Raw genomic sequence first — 19,276 nt, 5'->3', positions numbered from 1 at the left:
GCAAGAATTAGGAAATGAACATCTCCTGCTGTGCTGCTGGTGGGCCTGGCTGGTTACATGCCCAGTTTAGCTTATGTTGCTGCTAACAGGTCACATTTCTTGTGAAGTGCTGCCTTTGTGTCCTGAGTGGTCTAAAGTGACTGATTCTGTCCTGCAGTCAAAGTTCACATTTACCTGAGCAGACACTTTAATTGGATTTGGCTTTATTTTTCCACTAGCCTTGCTTCCTGGCAAGTTATTTTTCTGTTACATATCTATCACTGCCTATTATATATCTATTATTATCCATTATGGGACATCTGACCACTGTCAGAGTATGGCACCAGGCATCTCTGTACATGGAAGCTTTTAATGTCAACACCAATTGTCAAACTTCAATTGCCAGTTGTCAAAAGCTCTAATCCTGAAAATTCTACAGCAAAGTGTCCAAATTTGGCTCATCCCTATTCAGGTACGTGCCAAGGTTAATGGCAAAACTACATCGTATTCCCTGCTGGCAAAACCTTGGATTTCTGGTTGCCCTTTGCTTTCACAGTGGCCAGGAAAGGACTGACCTGTCTGGCTGATTTATGGGATGAAATCCTGTCCATAAGAAGCACCAGGAATGGGATGCACACCTGGAGTGTAAGACTGGTTCACAAAGTGACAACGATCTCTTGTGTCACTGCAGCTGCAAAATCTCTTCAAGGTTGTGGTTACCAGCTGGTGTTTTTGCACACTGACATAGAAATCAGATTATTTTTACTGTTCATGAATTCAAAGGTCAGTTTGGGGCAGTTCTTAAGCCTCAGATATTTCTGAGGAGCTCTAACACGTTCCTAGTGGCTCATTTAAACTGTAGAGAAGAATTTGTATTTTGGAAGTGTGTCATATAGGACACTGTGAGACAATAAACTGTGAGTCACTCTACAGAAACATAGGCTAATCTAGAATGTTTTCTATCACTTGTTGATATTGCACAATAAAATACTTCTTCAAATCCTCATTGTATTTTTTTTTCATTCATTTGTTTGTACAGGTATTAGCATAATTCAGCCATGGCTCTTGAGGAGGGGAAGGTTTGTTGTTACTTCATCTCTGACAATAATTGCTCCAGACCAAGATCATATTCTATGCTGTAGAAGTATTATCATGAGTAGTATTTTGCAGAGATTTTGAAGTTCCTGGAAGATATCCTGCCCAGAAAAAAAATAAAAAATATTTGTTCTAATTTATTGGAATTTCCAAGCGGAGTTTTTGGAAGCACATATGAAGAGCTAGATAAAAATCAGTAACAGGCTGACAAATGTCTCTAAAAATCAACTTTCTTCAAAAGGTTTTCTGTATCCTCAAACATTTGAAAGTCATCTATAAGTTTTTGCAATTTGAGATGTTTTCCTGGTGTGGTTACTCAGATTCTTGTCATTAGTGGGGTGAATCTGTCACATCAAAAGAACTAAGTCCCAGACAGCAACATTTTCTCTAATTATTAAGTAGAACAGAGTATAAGGGGTAACACGTGAGTTTTCTTATTTTTTGCCAATGCACATCAGTTTTAATTTGGAGAGACAGTTCACACAGTCATTTAATCTTTACTGCTTTCTCTGCTGCTGCCAGCTGAAGTTCCCACTACTGCTAATTGTGGTGGTGGATTCTGTGTTGGCACAAATCCATTTGGAACAGCCAGTTATTAACAGGCACAGTGCAAGGACATTGCCTTTTAGATGTGACACACATGTTAGGAAAACAAATCAAACCCTCTGTGCTTGCTGTGCTAAATTAGGCTCTCTACATTTTTCACCATATGAAAAAAAAGCGAAAAATAGCATTCCTCCACCTGCCAAAACCACGAAGCATAAAATCATGTCACATAAATATAGATAAAATGTTATCTGCTGGGGAAGACTTGGCATCACCAAAAATGAAGTTTTACTCAGAAGCATTTTCTCAAAATAGGAGTAGAAAAACCAGAGCATGATCTACATAGTAACATTGCATAACATCACCACTCCTCACTGAGAAGGAAAATACAGTGAGTTGACAGTGATTAAGAATGCAGCCTATGACAGAAGATGTAAGACGTAGCCGAAAAAAAGCGAGTTAATACTTATGTCATGCTGAAATTTACTTCAGTGCTCTTAATTTTATTGAAAGACCATACAGGTTTAATTTCAAGTACATCACAGAGACCTGAATGAATCTGTAGTTGCATCCCTGTTCATTCCAGGAGGTTTAACTCATAATTCACCAATGACTTTAACTCATAATTTACCACAAGACCCCTGGCATTGTGATGGACACCTTGATTCCCTCTTTGCACAAAGGAATTGAACACCAATACTACTGAAAATACGAGTCTCTAAAAATTGAAATAGTAAATTCCATCCACTGTCCTTGTGCTCTGTGCCATGGAGGTTGAACAGAGAAGTAAAAGAGAGAACAAATCCCAACTGCATGCCTGCAAATAATGTTTCTGTAGCCACTGCTCAGAATTCAAGAGGGAACATTGTTTAACTGGAAAATGTACTAAGGATTCCAGCACTAGAAGGTAGGAAGCAGGCTGAAAAATTTACTTCACCAACAAAAAAGTATCAGTTGAGTAGCACAGAAATGTTCTGGCCCCTGGTTAAAATGGCAGCTGTATGTCTGAAGGTTTCCCTTTCCCTTGCTGACTTCTCCCCCTCCCCTTTTTTCCTATTTATAAATGTGCTGCTGAATGAATCATTGGAAACCAATTAGGAGCCTACAGATTTTTCTTTTTTTTTTTTTCAATAATACCCATCATAGGAAATGAAGAAAATATTAATCTGAATTACAATTTAATGCTCAGAGACAAAGGTAAATAGAATATGTTTGAAAATATTAATTTTCCCACCCTCCTAAAAAGCCTCACTAAGTTCTTACACAGGGTTGGAGAAAGGAAAGGACTTGGACAACAAGTGCTCCTGCTCAGAACAGTTCAGTGAGACCCAGGAAAATCTCCTCAGCTTGTTCCTGGCACTAAGTCCCACTTCCATCAGCTTCACTTTATTAGCATAAATAATTATGGTACTGCTAAGCTTGCAGCCCCACCGAAGGCTGTGACCCTTTCTTTGGGTATGAGTTTTCAGTTCAGGAGATGCCTTGGCAGAGGGTCAGTAATTTTTATCAATTCTGCATTGGATTATTGCAATGCCTTGTGCTTAACAAAGAGTCTGCAGGAGCTGCAGGTGGGAAATGGAGCCCTGCAAACAGAGCTGGCCGTGGCCAAAGGAGCACAGCACTCCTGAGTGTTCCACACTCCCAGGAAGGCTGGAAATGGCATTGCACCAATAGCAAAAATGCCTCCCTTGGTTGCAGTCTCTTGGCTGGCTGCAGAGCGTGCTGGGCACACCATGAATTCAGCAGCATGGCTGGAAATCGCTCCACAAGAGCAAAGTGCATTTCTGCTGGTGCAGGAAGCTCTTGCAGGTGTTGGGGGCTCACTGCAGCCCTGGGACCTGCAGGAGGTCCTGCCCTCCTCCTTCCCCCTGCAGCTCAGGGATGCCTGACTGCACTCACACACACAGGGAGCTTTAAATCCATGCATTTCCTTCCAGGGCCTGGAATTCAGCGGGGAGAGCCCACCCCTGTCCCTCAATGGAAACAAGAATGGACCCGTGGGTATCAGCCAGGTGCTGAGCAACTTTCTGACAGATCTTTCAGTTTTGGGTATCCCAGCTGTGGGGCAGCTTTGTCACATGCTTTTCACATCAGCTGCAGCTTTATCTCTGCAGCCTCCATGGCAACACTGTCACCCCTGCACTGCTGCTGCTGCACAACTGCCTGCAAGCATCAGCTGCAGCACGAACCTGGGCCCCCAGCTCACTGCTTCACACAACACTGGCTGGGTAAAAAATGTCAGATTTTGCTGCACTTAAGTCCCTGATTACGATGGCATAGCAAATTAAATTCCTCTCTTCCTGACTCTCAGAGCTGTGGTTGCATTTGCAAGGCAAAGGGAAGATTTTCAGCTAATCTGGGTATGGAGAAAAGAAAGAAAAACTCATGGAATCCAATAGCCACCTCTCTTTTTTACCCTCTAGCTGTTTTCTCCATAGAAATAGTTTTGGCTATTGGATAATGTTGTGTATGTTCTTCTGCCCTCTCACTACACATGAATCCTTGGATCTCTATCCTTCCTGCCCAGTCCCATACAGAATATCTTCTAAGAAGTCTAACACATGAAATCTCAGGGAAAACAATGAGCAATTGCAAAGTTGGTGTGATTTTGAAAGGCACTAATAAAAGCATTTTATTCAACAAATCAACATTTCTGTGCAGGGTTTACAACCCACAGTCTACAGCATTTTGGTAGCCCATTAAATTAAAAAAAAACAATCTACGTTATAGAAAACACAAAACTATTTGTCTTCATCAATAATAAATATTTTTGGTGCTTTTTTAGATACTCTGCAGCAGATCTAAGTCTGTACTAAACTGCACTGAAGCAGAGAAAATGGAAACTATAAGACCAGGCTGTTCCAATCTACCTTTTTGTCATTACCAATAACAAGCTTTCACTGGTGCAAATTAAAACCCTCAGCTCATATGTATGATAAATACACAACAAATGCATCTACATGTGGTCATTACTGCTGAACTGGTTTTCTTCCTTTTTTCTACTTAGGTAGTAATTAAAAAAAATAACAGTGGAGGTCTAAGTTATGGAATAGAAATAAATAAGCATGAAAATAAGGCAGCAGACAGCACTGAGTGAGCAAATGATTCCTGCTGCACATCTGTCTCATATTTAGTGTTAGGTTTTCAAGACCCTGCAGAGCTGCAGGATCCCTGCATTCTCCACAACATTATCCAAAGGCTGAGCTGGCCAAGTACCAGAGCAAACTCCTGAACAGCCAAGTCCTCAAGCACAAAGATTTAGGCTGCAAATAAACACCACTGTACCTCCTATCTTCCCACAGATTTCATTAGCAGAATGTCCAGCTCTGTTTAGAAAGGTTTCAGGGGTTCTAGAAAAGAAATATTATAATAATATATTAATATTATATATAAATATAATAATATTATATTAGAAAAACACAGTCAAAACCAAAAAGGCGTGGGGAGTTTTTTAATGAACAGATTTATTCTCAGCCTTCAGAAAATTAGTAGTAAATTAAATTCTTATTTAAATTTTACAGATCTTGGCTTGGCTAGTAATTGGTTCATTTTTAATCAGAGAGTAAATAATTAACAAACAAATCTTTATTATTTCAGACCCAAAGTAACATTCTGCCCTTCAAGGGTAAGATGGATTAAGGAGCATCAAATTTTAACCATGAATTGGTTGACTTTGTCTTTTTTTGCTGGTTTGGATTGTGACTCCTTTAAACTCCCCCTGCTCTCACCTGTCCCCCTCCAGTGTGAGGGAGGACATCTCCAGACTCTGAAGTGAGCAGTTGAGTGTTTTTCCTGCTTTTCTGCTTTTTCATTTCTTTTTGAATGACTACTGCTAATACAGTATTCATCTGAGGAGTCTGATGTAGAGCAGATGTCAAATCCAAAAGAACAAACCACAGGCAAATTTTGACAGGAGTTTGGATGTTGTGAATATTGCAAAGGCAAATTAATATTTTGGGTGGTAACTTCAGGTCATCCTTGGCTGGACAAAGACTTTTACTACTCTCATTAATAACTGTATAGACACTACAAAAAATATGTCAGTATTTTGTAGCTTTGTTTTCATTTAGGAGCTTTTAAGCATTCAAGTACTCTAAATTTTCAATTTTGTCCTTGTCCTAAATGTTCAATTTTGTTCTAAATTTACCCTGCTGAGCAGGGTAAGTCTGGTGGCAAGTATCAAAAATGAAGTATTCCTATAAAACCACATTTATTTTACATTGAGTTTTCCAGGATTTTTCATTTGGGTGTCACAGTCAGACTGCCCCTGTGCTGGCACCCACTGGAGCCACACAAAAGAGAGTGCAGAGGAAAGCACTGACAGGAATTGTGTGTGCAGAGATTTGCCATCCCAGGGCAGAGCTGGAGGGTTTGTGATGCAAAACCAGACCTGAACTCCCCTCTGGAGCTGCAGCTGGAGGAGGGAGTGGATCAACAGGGCATGGAAATCCTGCAGGTCCAGCTGCCCTGGGTCACCCCTGCTGCTCCCTGTCCAAACTCCACAGCCCAAGCCAGGGCTTCTCCAGCTGGGGCAGAGAAAGGAACTCCAACCAGAGGAGGAATGAAAACATCACTTGCACTAATTCCTGCTCTCTGAGCTGCCTCAAGAAGCAGCTCAAGGATTGCTGACTTCAACAAGGAGCTGTGCCTGAAGAGGATCAAGTGGAAGGTCTCCAAAGTGCTCAAGAAGGAGTTTGTTGGTCCATGCCATGGTGGGAAACTTCCTGCATCCCAAGCATCACCTCCATCCCTCCTGCTCTCCCCTCCCTGCTTCCCCCAAGAAAGCTATTTTTAATTCACTGATTGTAAAGCTTTGTTTCCAAACAGCAGGCTAGAGGTTTAATTAAAACTCCACCTGGTACTAACATAATCCAGCAAAATCCATCCATTTCAGGAAATAAATCCTTGATGAGGTTGGTTAACCTAAGAGATGAGGTTTAGGCAGTTTTCTGCACTCTTCCTTGAATTGTGCTGAATTTCAGTGAGAAAAACTACCCAAACCATTCAAATCTCTGAAACATTTTACATGTCATTGGAAATACTTATTAAGGTCACTTGGTGAACAATGAACTAAAAACATTGACTGCATTTTAATGTTTTTTGTCATTTCCACAAAGATGAAGAGTGGGAAAATCCCAAGCTGAAATTCCCAATACCTGGGTGGCAGAGAAGGCACAGCACTTCTGTTGTTAAATGAACACACAGCTTCTTAATTCCTTATTCAACTCAGAGCTGTTTATGCAGATAATGTTATTAGGCTCACAGGAGAGATGCTGCTCTTTTCTGGAGAGTCAGCAGGTTCAGGCTCTGCCTTTGCAAACACCAGCACTCACATCCTGTCAGCAGAGTACCCTGCATGTGTAAAACTGAGTGAATATTTCAAAGGCTGACAGTTTAGAATTTTGTTATTGCTACACTATGGGAAAAACAAAAATAGAACTTGGTATTGCAGGTGAGGTCTTCATCACCTCATGAAAATGAGTGGTACATTTGAGTTTTGAAAAGAAAATAATTGCAGGGTGATTTCCGGGAGAGAAAACCACACAGGGGCAAGGACATGAGCAAGCAGAGAGAGTTCTCCAAATTGATCAAAACCAAAGCCAAACAGTTCCTCCGCTGATGAGGAACATTCTGAGCCTTAATGGTTAATGTTACATTTTTTTCCTTTTCTTTCACAATTCAGAGCCATCCCAAGGGCATCTTGGAGAATGGATGGTTCTGGATCCAGCTGCTTTAGCTTCCAGAATCATTCCCTGATGAGATTTCTCTAATGCAGAGATTAGATTTCTCTAGATTTCTCTAATTTGGGGGGCTGTCCTGAGGCTGGGAGTAAGAAAAAAGCTGAATGTCCCCAAGAACAGAGTGGGAGGACAATGTTTTCCTGCTGAGCCTGGCAAATACAAGGTGTTAAACACCACCCCAGTGAAGACACTGAGCTCTCCCTCAGAGCTGACTGTAGCTGCATTTCCTCTCAGCAACGATGAAAAAGCACAAATGGGAAAAATACTTCTGTTTTCAAGGGTATTTTGAACAAAATGGCAAACTATGCACAGAAAGAATTTGAAACCTGTACCTCATGTTATGTGTTTTGCACAGGAATGTTTTGACAGATGGATGCATTCAGACAGAGAAATTAAGAAAATGAACCCAGTAAGGGTTTTCTGATTATTTTTGTTTCCAACATCTCAAATATTTGAATGACTAAAAGCAAAAGTATGTTTCCATGTCTGGGAGGTAATTAACAACAACAAAACTGTGGACAGGTCTTGCATTCAATTTGATTAAAAATAGCAGAGGTCCTACAAAGACAAATGCTTCCACCACACTGTCTGCTGCAGAAGAGCTTTGTTGAGCTCAGAGGAACAGTTTTAATTTAAGAAATTAAACATCTGCTGGGTTTTTGAGGAGCTGACCTGCCCCAGCTCTCTGTCCCTCACCTCTTTGCTCCCCACACCCCAGCTCAAGGCACAGGACTAAAAGCAGGGCTGAAACACGACCTGGATGCTCCTCACCTGAGAGGTGCTGTCCTTATTTGTGAACATGTCAGAGATCCACAGCAGTGTCCCAAAGCTCTCCCATCACAGCTTTCACTGCTCAGAGCTCTCCTGTGCAGGCTGCTGTGTGGTAAAGAATGGATCAGAACAGAAACTGATGGGCAGCTTTACCAAAGATACTTTGATTATTGCTCCTTCCCTGATTTGCTGACATTTGGCCTTGTGCTTGATGCTGCCTGAACAAAATTCAAAGTCATTTGTGCACATGTATTTCCAGAGCTGCTGCTCCAGTGACTGAGCAGGACATCCACTGTGGTATTGCTCTTCTTTTTGTGCAAAGCAATATTTTTATCCCAGAATAATTTATTTGAAAGACATCAGGATAATACTGATAAATTAAAATAGTGCCCAAGATTTACATGAAAACAGGAGAAATCAAAAGCATTCATCCACTGTTGGATTTTGTGGCATTACATCATGGGAATGGTCAATTAAATTGATTCAATTCTTTTAATTTAGTTTATACCAGAGATGCAATTAAGCCAGTTTTCTGACACTGAGCCAGAGAGTAGGCACAGCTGGCTTCACAAATAATTCTTCCACATATTGTTGCATTATCATTACTTTTCAGTAAACATAAGCATTTCCACACTACTCTAATAATCATCCATTTAAATTTAATAAATAGTATTTACAATAAAAATCCTTCTTTAGTGTTCCCTTCTGATCAAATTGCTACTTCCAATTTTCTGGTATAAATGAGCTTTTATTTCACCTTGAAATCCCTTTCATGGGGCTATTTAAACATCAGGTTCCAGGTGTGTGGCACCCATTGTTAGCCTTCAGGAACACAAAATCCCAGAATGATTAAATGAAGGTGCTTTATTAAGAGCTCTGGGTGTCAGGGGTTCACAGACCCAAATCTGACCCCACTTGGTTTGGAGCTGAACATGTTTTTATACTCTATCATTATATAACTTTCACATTAATTATTAAACTTACATTGTTCTATTGTATGCATTGATTTTACCCAAGCATGGATTTCTTGTGATCCCCCCAAACCCCTAACATAGTTTCTCATGATTCTTTAAACAATAATTATATCTGATCACATCTAACAATTGTATCATTTATCATGTACTGACTACACAGGTGCAGTTTCACCTGATCTTAGCAAGCACAAGGCCTAACATTTCCCAGGGCCTACTTTTAACACTTTTCCCAGGGCTTGCCAGTTCTAACTTTCTTTCTAACTCCCTGAATTTTCTATGATTTTGAAATCTTTTACTGTCACCATCATCAGTCTCATTTTGGGAGTGTCACAGTGAGGTCCCAGCACAGCACCAAGGGCACAGGGGAGCTCAGCCCCTCTGTAATGAGATCCCTGACAAATGCAGACACCTCTGCTCAAGGCTGATTGTTTTTTCTAGTTAAAACTCTGAGCCTTAGAAAGAAACAACATTTTCTTTGAAGATGTAAATGAAAAAAATGATCCAGAACCATGGTAGGTAAGAGTTAGGCCTTCTAGAAAGAAGTCAGTGTTTCTTTCCTTTATTCTTTCTTTTGACTGAAGGGTCCAAGAGTAAATTTAATGAGCAGAGTTACTGCTAGGTGTGGGCCCAGTGGCATACTTACTGCCAGGGGAGTAAGCAGGAATCCTCCCTATTTCTTATTTAGGTGCTGTATATTCTAATTCATTAATTATTTCATAAGGCTAACTATTTGTATTTTAATAACATTTTAACATATTATTTGCATCTTACTCCATTAAAGTATTTTGATTTTTTTTTAGTTATTTCTAAGCAAACATGAAGATTAATATAGTGTAAAAAGTTTTCTAGCTATTTTCTTTTGTTTCGTTTCAGAGTGCCTAAAATAAAATTTTCTGCCCACTTATTGATCACTTCCTTTCCATACCTGAAAATAGAAGCAGTTTGTTCTATTAATAACTTTGCTGTGACACATACCTTAGGATTCCATAGAGTAGATATTGTAGGTCTCCACCTGCAGCATAAAAATCAAACAATCATAAAACCCCAGAATGGTTTGGGTTGGGAGGGACCTTAAAATCCATCCAGTGTCACCTCTGCCATGGGCAGGGACCCCTTCCTCTATCCCAGGCTGCTCCAAGCCCTGTCCAGCCTGGCCTTGGGCACTGCCAGGGATCCAGGGACAGCCCCAGCTGCTCTGGGCACCCTGTGCCAGGGCCTGCCCACCCTGCCAGGGAGGAATTTCAACAGAAGTCCCTGTTAAAAGAAGTAGTAGAATATTACAATAGGGCTGGTCTTGTCACTGACAAGAAATAAAACAGCATTCATTTTTAAACTTATTTTATCAGCATTAAAAGAAGGAAATAAGATTTTAGTGTTAAATACAGATTTATGATCCCAGATATGCTCCATTCTAAAGATGGAAAGTCCCTTCCAATAAAAAAATCCACTACAGGGCTGTCATCCTCCTATGAGTAGTTGCCTTATTCATGTGCCTAAAACTGGATGTCTACTCAAGAAAGGGGGTGAATCATGGCCTGAATCAAGAGTTATTCTACTGAGTTGAACTCACACTGCTGTGAGATCAGAATGGAATACAGAGACCCCTTCTGTACTTCTCTTTTATATTTTTATGCAAAGCAAGTCTCAAGAGGAGACCAGAGGGCTGGGATGAGGTGCCAGCTGCCTGGAGATAAAAGAGGGGCAGAGGAAGGGAGGCCTGGCTGTGTTGCTCCTCATCTGGGGGCAATCCCTGTGGGAAATCCCATTTGTGCAGGTTTCCCCTCTCTCTCCAGCCAGGCTCACTCATGGCAAGGCTGCAGTTTCCCAGCACTGCCACTTAATGCTGATTGATCCACGTCAGCTGGGAAACAGCAGGGACAGGTTTAGTTCTGGGCTCTCTGAACAAACTGAGAGCTCAGCAAGGGCCAGCCAAACCCAAATATTCAGAAATTTAGGGTGATCAGACAAGACACATCTTCACAGGAATAATAAAAGGATATTTGGATGGTAACACTGTGTTCTAAGAGGAACAGGGGACGAAAAGAGTCCTTTGTACCACAGATATTCTTCCTGGATCATAAAAGGTGTGAGTTGGTTTTGTCCCTAAAGTACACAATGAACCTGCTCTGGGAGTTTGAACCATGAGCAGAAACCTTGCTATGATTGGGATTGTTACAATCTTATAACACATCTATCACAGCCAGCTTATTATTGCATTTGTTCCATAATTAGATATAAAAAGATGCAGGATGACAAAGGCAATGTCCCAGTAAAGCAGAAAATTATGAAAATAAGGTGATAACACTGTAGGAGATCATAACAAAGGCTTCCAAAGACTCAGAGAAGCCTCACAGCCGTGCACTGACAGAATATTGAAGCCCAGCCACTCTCTGGTTTTGCAGGAGTGAGTTTGTGCTTTGTCTCACTTGGATACCACGCTTCCCAAGAGGGGAAGATTCATCACAGGGAACGTCACTGGTATTTCTGCCTGTGTGGTGACGTCAGCACCAAAGGAGCAGAGCCTCCATTTCCTTCCTCTTCACACCTTCTGGATATTACAGACAGATTTACAACACTCCTCTGAGGTCTCTTCATCCTTACAAAGGATGTAGGAGCAGCCCACAATTATTCATATTCTTTTTCCCTCTCTGTGGTAGTTCACAATACTAATACACACTGGTTATTTTCCTCATTTTTCTTACTGGGTGGTGAAACAACTGTATTGTTTGGACCCTTTTTTCATTGGACAGGCATCATACAAATGTACAATGTAGAGTTTTATCCAGGATTTGGTTAAACCCCTGTTTCCTTCATTCAGAGGAGTGGGAATGGCCTGAGCTTTTCTCTCACTGCTCACTATGCACAGAATTGTTAACTCAGCTAGGGAGTAAATAAAAGGAGGTAACTTAAAATTTATGTGGGATATCCCATCTTTCCTGCAGGTCACTTTAATACAATTAGGGACCCCATATATGAGAAATATATTTTATACTGGTACCCAATATACCAGTCATGTCATAGCAGTGAGTAAGTAATGGTATATTTGTATCAAGGAGTGCTAATGGCATTATATGATTAAATGGGATGATATGTTTGTGACACCATTCAGAATTTTCCTTTATGCTTTTTGCCTAGGATGTAATCAGTGGAAAACATCAAAACCAAATCATGAAAATGCAACACCTCTCAGTCTCCCAGCTCAAGTGTTCTCTGTTTCCTCATGTCATCTGATGGGCAGGGATTTTAGAAACATTTGTTTCTGCAGTGCTGGGAATGAGATGTATTTCTTCCACATGACCTTTACAAGTGCAGAATGCTGTCACCTGAGCAGCCACCTGTGAAATCTGCCCGTCTGTTTAATTACCCTGAGACTTTATTCAGACCTGATTCAAGGTTGATGGTAATTATTCACATGATCATGAACCATAAGCTTAGCCTGAGGCAAAATTTTTCACAAGTGCAGGGGTATCTATTGCTCAGCTTTTATTCTGACCATCTCTAACTACAATAATCTGCTAGGTGGAGTTTATTTAAGAACAAGAGACTTGGCTGTGCCTGGTTCCTGTACCAGGTACTGAGAGCTGAGGAGCTCAGACCAAACCCAAACGTTACAGGTTGGTTCAGAGCTCATTGCTGAGCATTAAAAACTCCAGATTAGGCAAATGAGTTCAGGTACCTGTGATTAGAAACCTGACACAAAGACATTCTGGATGTCAGGTGACTCAGTGGACATTGTCAGTGTCCAGCACTACTCAAGATAAAATCCTCTATGACAGTTGGAGCTTATCCTTTCTAGTGCCAGAAAGAGTCTGGAGATTTCCTGAAGTACAGCCAGATCTCAGCCACTGGGCTCACACTGAAGGGGAAGATTAAACACACAATGTTGTGTTTGAGTTTTTAACCTACGCAGACATTTCCCTTGTGTAGGAGCATTTCCGTTCTGTGCTTAGGGGCACTGTGCAAATAAAAAAACCCAATTATTCTGATTAGAAAGAGGAGAAAGGAGGACTAAGGTCTGCTCTAGTGCCTATCAATCAACTTCAGAAGAACAGGACTAATTTTCAGGGAGTTATGGTGCTGAATGAGTTTGGTATTGGTTATATTGCTGAAAGGGAATGCATCATTCTGGTTATTTTCAATTGATTTTGTCTGAATTAAGAAGATAATTTATCTTTTAGGTTTTTATGCTGTTATTAACAATATATCTCATTGGAATGTGTGAAGGAAGCTGAAAGGTATGGTGGCTCAGTCTCAATGTTCCTTATGCTGCCCTAAAACCCACCCAGGACTACACAATTATTGTTCTCCTCTCATTTCCAGTTTGGTAGCACCATCCAAGTCCATGAAATGACACCACTGTAAACCAGGAGTGAGCCAAGCAGACTAAGCTGGCTCACCTGCACTCCACAGCCTGGTGCTGCTGTCAGGAAACCTTTCAAATAATAAATAATATAGAGAAACTTTATAATAATAAATAATACAGAGAAACTTTCAATCTCACTTGCTGTGAGCTTCCCAATCCTTTCTACTCTTCCAGGTCCCTATGGCTGGTATCCAGGAAATACATGAAAAAGCCACTAGTATCAAATAAAAATATATTGATTTTAATATCTCTGTCTTGAGCAGCCTCTTGTTTGCTTTATATCCAAAAAATCTTTTATACCAATAACATTTTTGAAACAGACCAAGAATGGAAGCTCAGTGTAAGTAAGGGACTAAAAAAGCTTTGTCTGATCTTCATTTACTTAAAAGAATTATCTCAATGCTTAAACGGAGTATTTGGAAAATGTTTTTCCTCCAAGAAAAAATATCATCAGAAACATATAAACATTTTTTTAAAAAAAATAATAGACTAATTAAAAAAAACCTTCTGAAAATGTGGGCCTGAATTTGCTGCTCCAAATGCCTGTAGCTCCAAGAAATCACAGTTCATACTCTTCTACTGCATGAGCTGGGTCCCTCATGGGCAACAGGCATCCATAAAGCACCAAAGTGTTCCTGCTTCTTCCACATCAAAAGAGTTCCTGCTCCTTGTGCATTAAAAATAAAAAAGGGGGATAATAGAGGTAAGCTCACAGAGGAGAGCTACAAGAGAATACATTCTAGAAGGCTCTGAGGGTCTCCAAATATATTCTTAACTACTTGAAGCTGTAATTTCTCAGTTTTTAGTCAGCAGCTACATTTTCAATGAGGATTTTTACATACCCAGCCAGTCTTGAGGTCTGCAATTACTTTATAACCTTTGCACTGTGAATGGTGGAAAACAAACACATTATCCTACATTTGTAAGGATAAACGTTGCTGACTGGAGTCACTCACTTTAAATACATTTTGAAAACAAAGTGTAGTGGGTTCTTGGGGTCTCATAAAGCACAGGGAGATTTTGGAGAAGGCATCAAAATTATTAAAAACAAAGTCCCCTTATATTCTCTCTTCCTGTTCAATCTTATCATGGAGCCTGCAACCAAAACAAAATAAATGCCACTGATTCTATTTGCCTTTTAATTCCTAACAACCAGTTTGACTTCAGTAACTGCCCTCTGCTAGAATAACAAATGGAAATTCTCCTTCCCAGCCATAAGCACCATCTGCCATTTCATAGGTGCTTCAGTGACTCATTAATCTGTACTTAAATTGACTTTGCACAGAACACTGCCATTTTATTGCTGCTGTGCTTTGCAGCAGCTCCTTGGACCCTTAAAGTCAATGCTGAGAATGTCAATAGCCCTGAAAACTCTTTCCAGGTTTGTGTAACCTCTGCTGGAACTTTATTCCCAGTCTTTTATTATTTTCCCCATTTTTCCTCTTCTGAATTCTGAGAAACAATATCATTGAAATACGACTGTGCTATTTTTCATAGAGTGAAACTAAAGCACATATTTTTAAAGGCAATTTTAAAATGTTTCTATGAGCTAAAAGTGTGTTTGGATTGCATAACTGTCCAAGTGTGAGTGCAGAGTTGACTTTTGTGCACTGAAATAGATATTAAATGCATGTGGAAAAGTATTTCTAGAGATATTTTGGATCTTTCTTGAAAGGCTACTCAGAAAACATTAGCAGAACCTCTTTAAATAACAAATAGCTACCAATTTGCCTTCTCCTTAAAATTACTTTCAGATGCATCAATTTCTGTAAACTTTATAAGTGTTGAATATAGACAAAATCCTTAAGGTCATATTGCCTAAAAAAACCCAGAAATTCTTATTACAACCACCATATGTTTTGCCCATGTCTATCAAAAATGTGTTTTTATCCATATCCCTTTTCTGCTGTGATTGTCATGTCCTCACTCATTGTGTCAGACTGCAGCACTGCACCTGGAGGTCACTGGGTGGAAAAACCCAGTAGCCCCAGTAGCCCCAGGGACAGAAATCTGCAATCCCAGATTTCTGTCCCTGGGACCTTGCTACCAGCAATGGCAGGAGCTGGAGGTCTCAGCTGGAGCCTGATTTTGTGTTCCCATCACCTTTTTCTGAGGGGCAGATGAGGGACAGATTCAGATAGGACAGAGGAATTCTCTCTCCACACCTCATTCTGTTTCTTTTCCCTGTATTTTAAATAATTTTTAATTGGACTTTAAATGTCACATGCCCTTTACTAGCAGTAGCTGATAGAAGTTTTCCTACTGCTCTAGTATCCCCATGTGTCTTATAAAACACATTTTAAAATCTGGCATTTGGAAAAGATGAAGGTGAGCAGCCAGAATTTTTCAGTTCTGTGACCACAGCAGTAAAAGATGAAAAAAGGCAATATGACCAAAGATGTCATTCTTCTCTGCAGCTCTTAACACAACTTAGCAAATTAACACCAACCTCCCAGCTCCTTTCTAAAAAGGGGAATTCCTGTGTCTTCTCCTACATTCAAAGTTTTTGCAGACCATACATATCAATCTTTGTAAATTTAGTCAAACATTTCATCATAATAATTCACTTTCTATAAATCACATCATTTTTATACTAACAAATTCACAAATTATTTGCATTACCAGAGAGAAGACTTGAACAGAATATTAGAAAAAAACCCCCAAATATAAAATGCCTTCCCTCCCCAAAGATAATCACAACCATCCATGTGGGAAGGAGAAATACCATGCCTCACTCTTTGGGATTAGGGCATTCTTTTAATTTGCCATTTGGCATTATGAACACAGTAAACAAAGAGAGAAAATATAGAAACCATGTGACTGCTTGTTCCACAGCCGTTTGCACGCTGCTGCTGGAGCCTTGCTTTCAGATGTCAGTACAAAGCTGCCTGCTCACTGATGCTCAGTAAGAAATGTCAGGGGAGAGATAAGCAGGCTAAAAGGAGACTATTTTAGAAACGTGGTCTGTTCTATCATTAGTTCTATAGATAAACTTCCCAACATATTTTTGAAGAGCAAATGTTTTTCCTTAGCCAATTGTAAAGTCAAAAGGAGAGAGTGTTTTAATATGGAAGTGGGGGTGATTTCAGGACCTTCATTTTAGGGGAGATACTTTAAACTTGTTAGGCTGGTGGTTTAAGCTGCTACTGCACCTAAGCCTTTATGTTAAAATGATTCTGCTTGTCAGAAAAATGGGGAAAATATAAGTCTAAATTTTCAGGACATAAATCAGAAGTAAAGAGAAGATTATCCTCATGTAAGCATTCAGATGATATGGAATGGTAAATAAGGGCAAATTTCTTGATAAGTCTCAGTTTTGCAATAAAAGGAATTCATAGAATCATTGAATGATTTGAGTTGGAAAGGACCTTTAAAAGCCATCGAGTCCTGCAGTGATCAGGGACATCTTCAATGAGATCAAATTTCTCAGAGCCCTGTCCAACCTGACCTTGAATACTACAGGGAAGGGGCATCCACCACTTCTCTGGGCAACCTATTCTGCTATTCCACCACCTTCACCCCAAAAAACTTCCCATACCTTTTAGTCTGAAACCATTGCTCTTTGTCCTGTTACCACAGGCCCTACTAAAGAGTCTATCCCCATCTTTCCACGAGCTTCCTGCAGGTATTGAAAGGCCACAAGAAGGTTTCCCCAGAGCTTTTTCTTCCCCAAGCTGAACAAGACAAACTTTGTCAGCCTTTCTGCACAGGAGAGGTGCTCCAGCCCTCTGATTATTTTTTAACCTTCTTCTGGAGCTGATCCAGCAGCTCCAGCTCCTTGCTGTGCTGGGCCCAGGCTGGGGCAGCTCAGCAGGTGGGGTCTCAGAGGGGCAGAGTCCCCCTGCCCTGCTGCCCACGCTGGGCTCAGGCTCTCCAGCTTGCAGGTACACAGCTCACCTTGAGCTTCTCCCTCACCAGCACCTCAAGCTCTTCTCCCCAGGGCTCCTCTCCATCCTTTCATCCCCCACCTTGTTCTGATACTGGGGGTTGCTCTGGGCTGGGTACAGGACCCTGCACTTGATTCATGTGCACGCATTTCCCGAGCTGGTCCATTGCTCTGGGGCTCCTCATCCTGGGACCTGTGGTACCTGAGATGTTCACTGTCCCAGCACACAAGCTCCAAACAGCAAAGGGCAGGTCCCTCATCTGCTGGAAACATTCCTGAGACTTAAACTGGAGAGATTTGTCAGCTTCCCAGCAAAAAAGTGCATTAAACTAACTGAGTATCTGCTTGTGGTTTACTAATGCCAGAGAGCAGCAAAATCAGGTGCACCACGTCTCACTTGTCAATGTTTACAACACAGAAAATGTGTTGGGACCACAAAGGACAAGAGGTGGCTTTACACCACCTTAGGTAGCACATGATGGACATTGCCAAAGACTGGAGAGGTGACAGACTAGATAATGCTCTAATTTCTTGAGCTGATCCCAAAAAGGCACACTCAGTCTGTAGATCACCTTTACCTGCAAGCATATATTAAAATGTTCTATTTTCTTTTCCCAATAAAGCATGTTAGTTAACATATTTTTAGAAGTCCTCTTAGTCACATCTAAATGCATGCCAAAGGGATTTAATTTAGACTGCAATTAATTTTCTTCTCCCCTACACAGCAAGTACAAATGGTATAAAAAGCTCCTACATGAAACAGAAAGTATTTTAAAGCCAGCAGAGATGTCAGGCAGTCATGATGTGAGGCAGCAATCAGCAGAGAATGTGACCTATTTGGTACTTACTCTAGTCCTCTGGCTTTGTTATAAATCAGGAGTAACTCCACAGAGCTCTGGTCTATTATACTGATGGAAATGAGGTGCAAGCCAGAGAATAAGATCCTTGATTAATCACAAGAAATTTCTTTCTTTCTGAAATTCTTAGTTGTCTTCAGTGTGAAGGTTTCCTCAATATATTCTTTTGGCTTGCACTGGTCATGCTGTCTTGTATTATTTTGCCACAGAAGGTGGCTTTTGACAGCAATATTTGTTAAATTGCAGACATTGAAAAGGTTTTTCTGTGCATTTCCATGTGTTTGCAAGAGAGGAAAAAGTCACTTCCCACCACAGCAGCAGAGAGATTCATAGTGTGAAGGCTGAATTAGTTTTAATGTGTGCTTGTCATTTGCCCCAATCTGGAACAAAAAGCCTTGAGAACAAAAGGAAAATGGGTAGAGAAATGGAGGGCTTCAATCCACAGTGCTACATTACTGACATGTCACACAACACTGCTTTCTTAAAGCTATTTGTTAATATTTCTGCTGTTCCTCACGTGGGCTGTCTCCACTTTCATATCAGTGCAAATACACTGTGTTGGGTAGGTGATTTATTAATGCTGGATCCTCAAAGCAATTCTGCAAAACTTCATTGGGCCTGCACTGTCCCTCATAAGAAGAGACACATTTTTGTCCTGGCAGGTCCTTTGGGATTCCCCACGAATGTCAAACCACAATTCCAACAACACCATTGAATTTACATTTGGCAGATGCTACCTGATTGCATGAGCCACAAACTCGTGGAAATTCTCCACAATGTCCATAAAATTCCACTTACATTGACACATAGGCAAAGGCAAAACGTGGCCAGGGTTTGACCACAGAAACAGCTGCCTCAGCTATGGAACACAAAAGCCATTTAGCAGCTGTTTAATGCTCACACAAAGGTAAAAATGGTTTTAAAAAAGCTTTTAAAAAAGGTTTTCTTCAAGGTATGTTACATTCTGAAGAAGTCAGGAGCATAGTGTTAAAATATAGAAAGGAAAGAATGGACATTGTTCACATGAGGGAAAATCACTGAGATAAACCAACACTCTAAGCAGA

At 40.5% G+C, this 19,276-nt stretch overlaps 1 long non-coding RNA gene across 2 annotated transcripts; it reads right to left on the bottom strand.

Moving 5' to 3' along the window:
* Positions 1-768: 768 nt before the first annotated feature.
* Positions 769-10,177, bottom strand: LOC117245004. Of its 2 annotated transcripts, XR_004499083.1 has the most exons (4): positions 10,082-10,177; positions 8,133-8,237; positions 4,906-4,970; positions 769-1,175 (listed from the first exon to the last, which is right to left on the bottom strand). It is a non-coding gene; the product is annotated as an uncharacterized LOC117245004 (long non-coding RNA). The 2 variants fall into 2 exon arrangements; XR_004499082.1 differs by lacking the exon at positions 769-1,175 and having other exon boundaries at positions 2,119-4,970.
* Positions 10,178-19,276: the final 9,099 nt, after the last annotated feature.

Source organism: Parus major, chromosome 11, assembly GCF_001522545.3.
Source record: "Parus major isolate Abel chromosome 11, Parus_major1.1, whole genome shotgun sequence".
NCBI classification, from domain to species: domain Eukaryota; kingdom Metazoa; phylum Chordata; class Aves; order Passeriformes; family Paridae; genus Parus; species Parus major.
The sequence above is the reverse complement of the archived record's forward strand: the minus strand, read 5'-3'. Positions and strand labels throughout refer to the sequence as shown.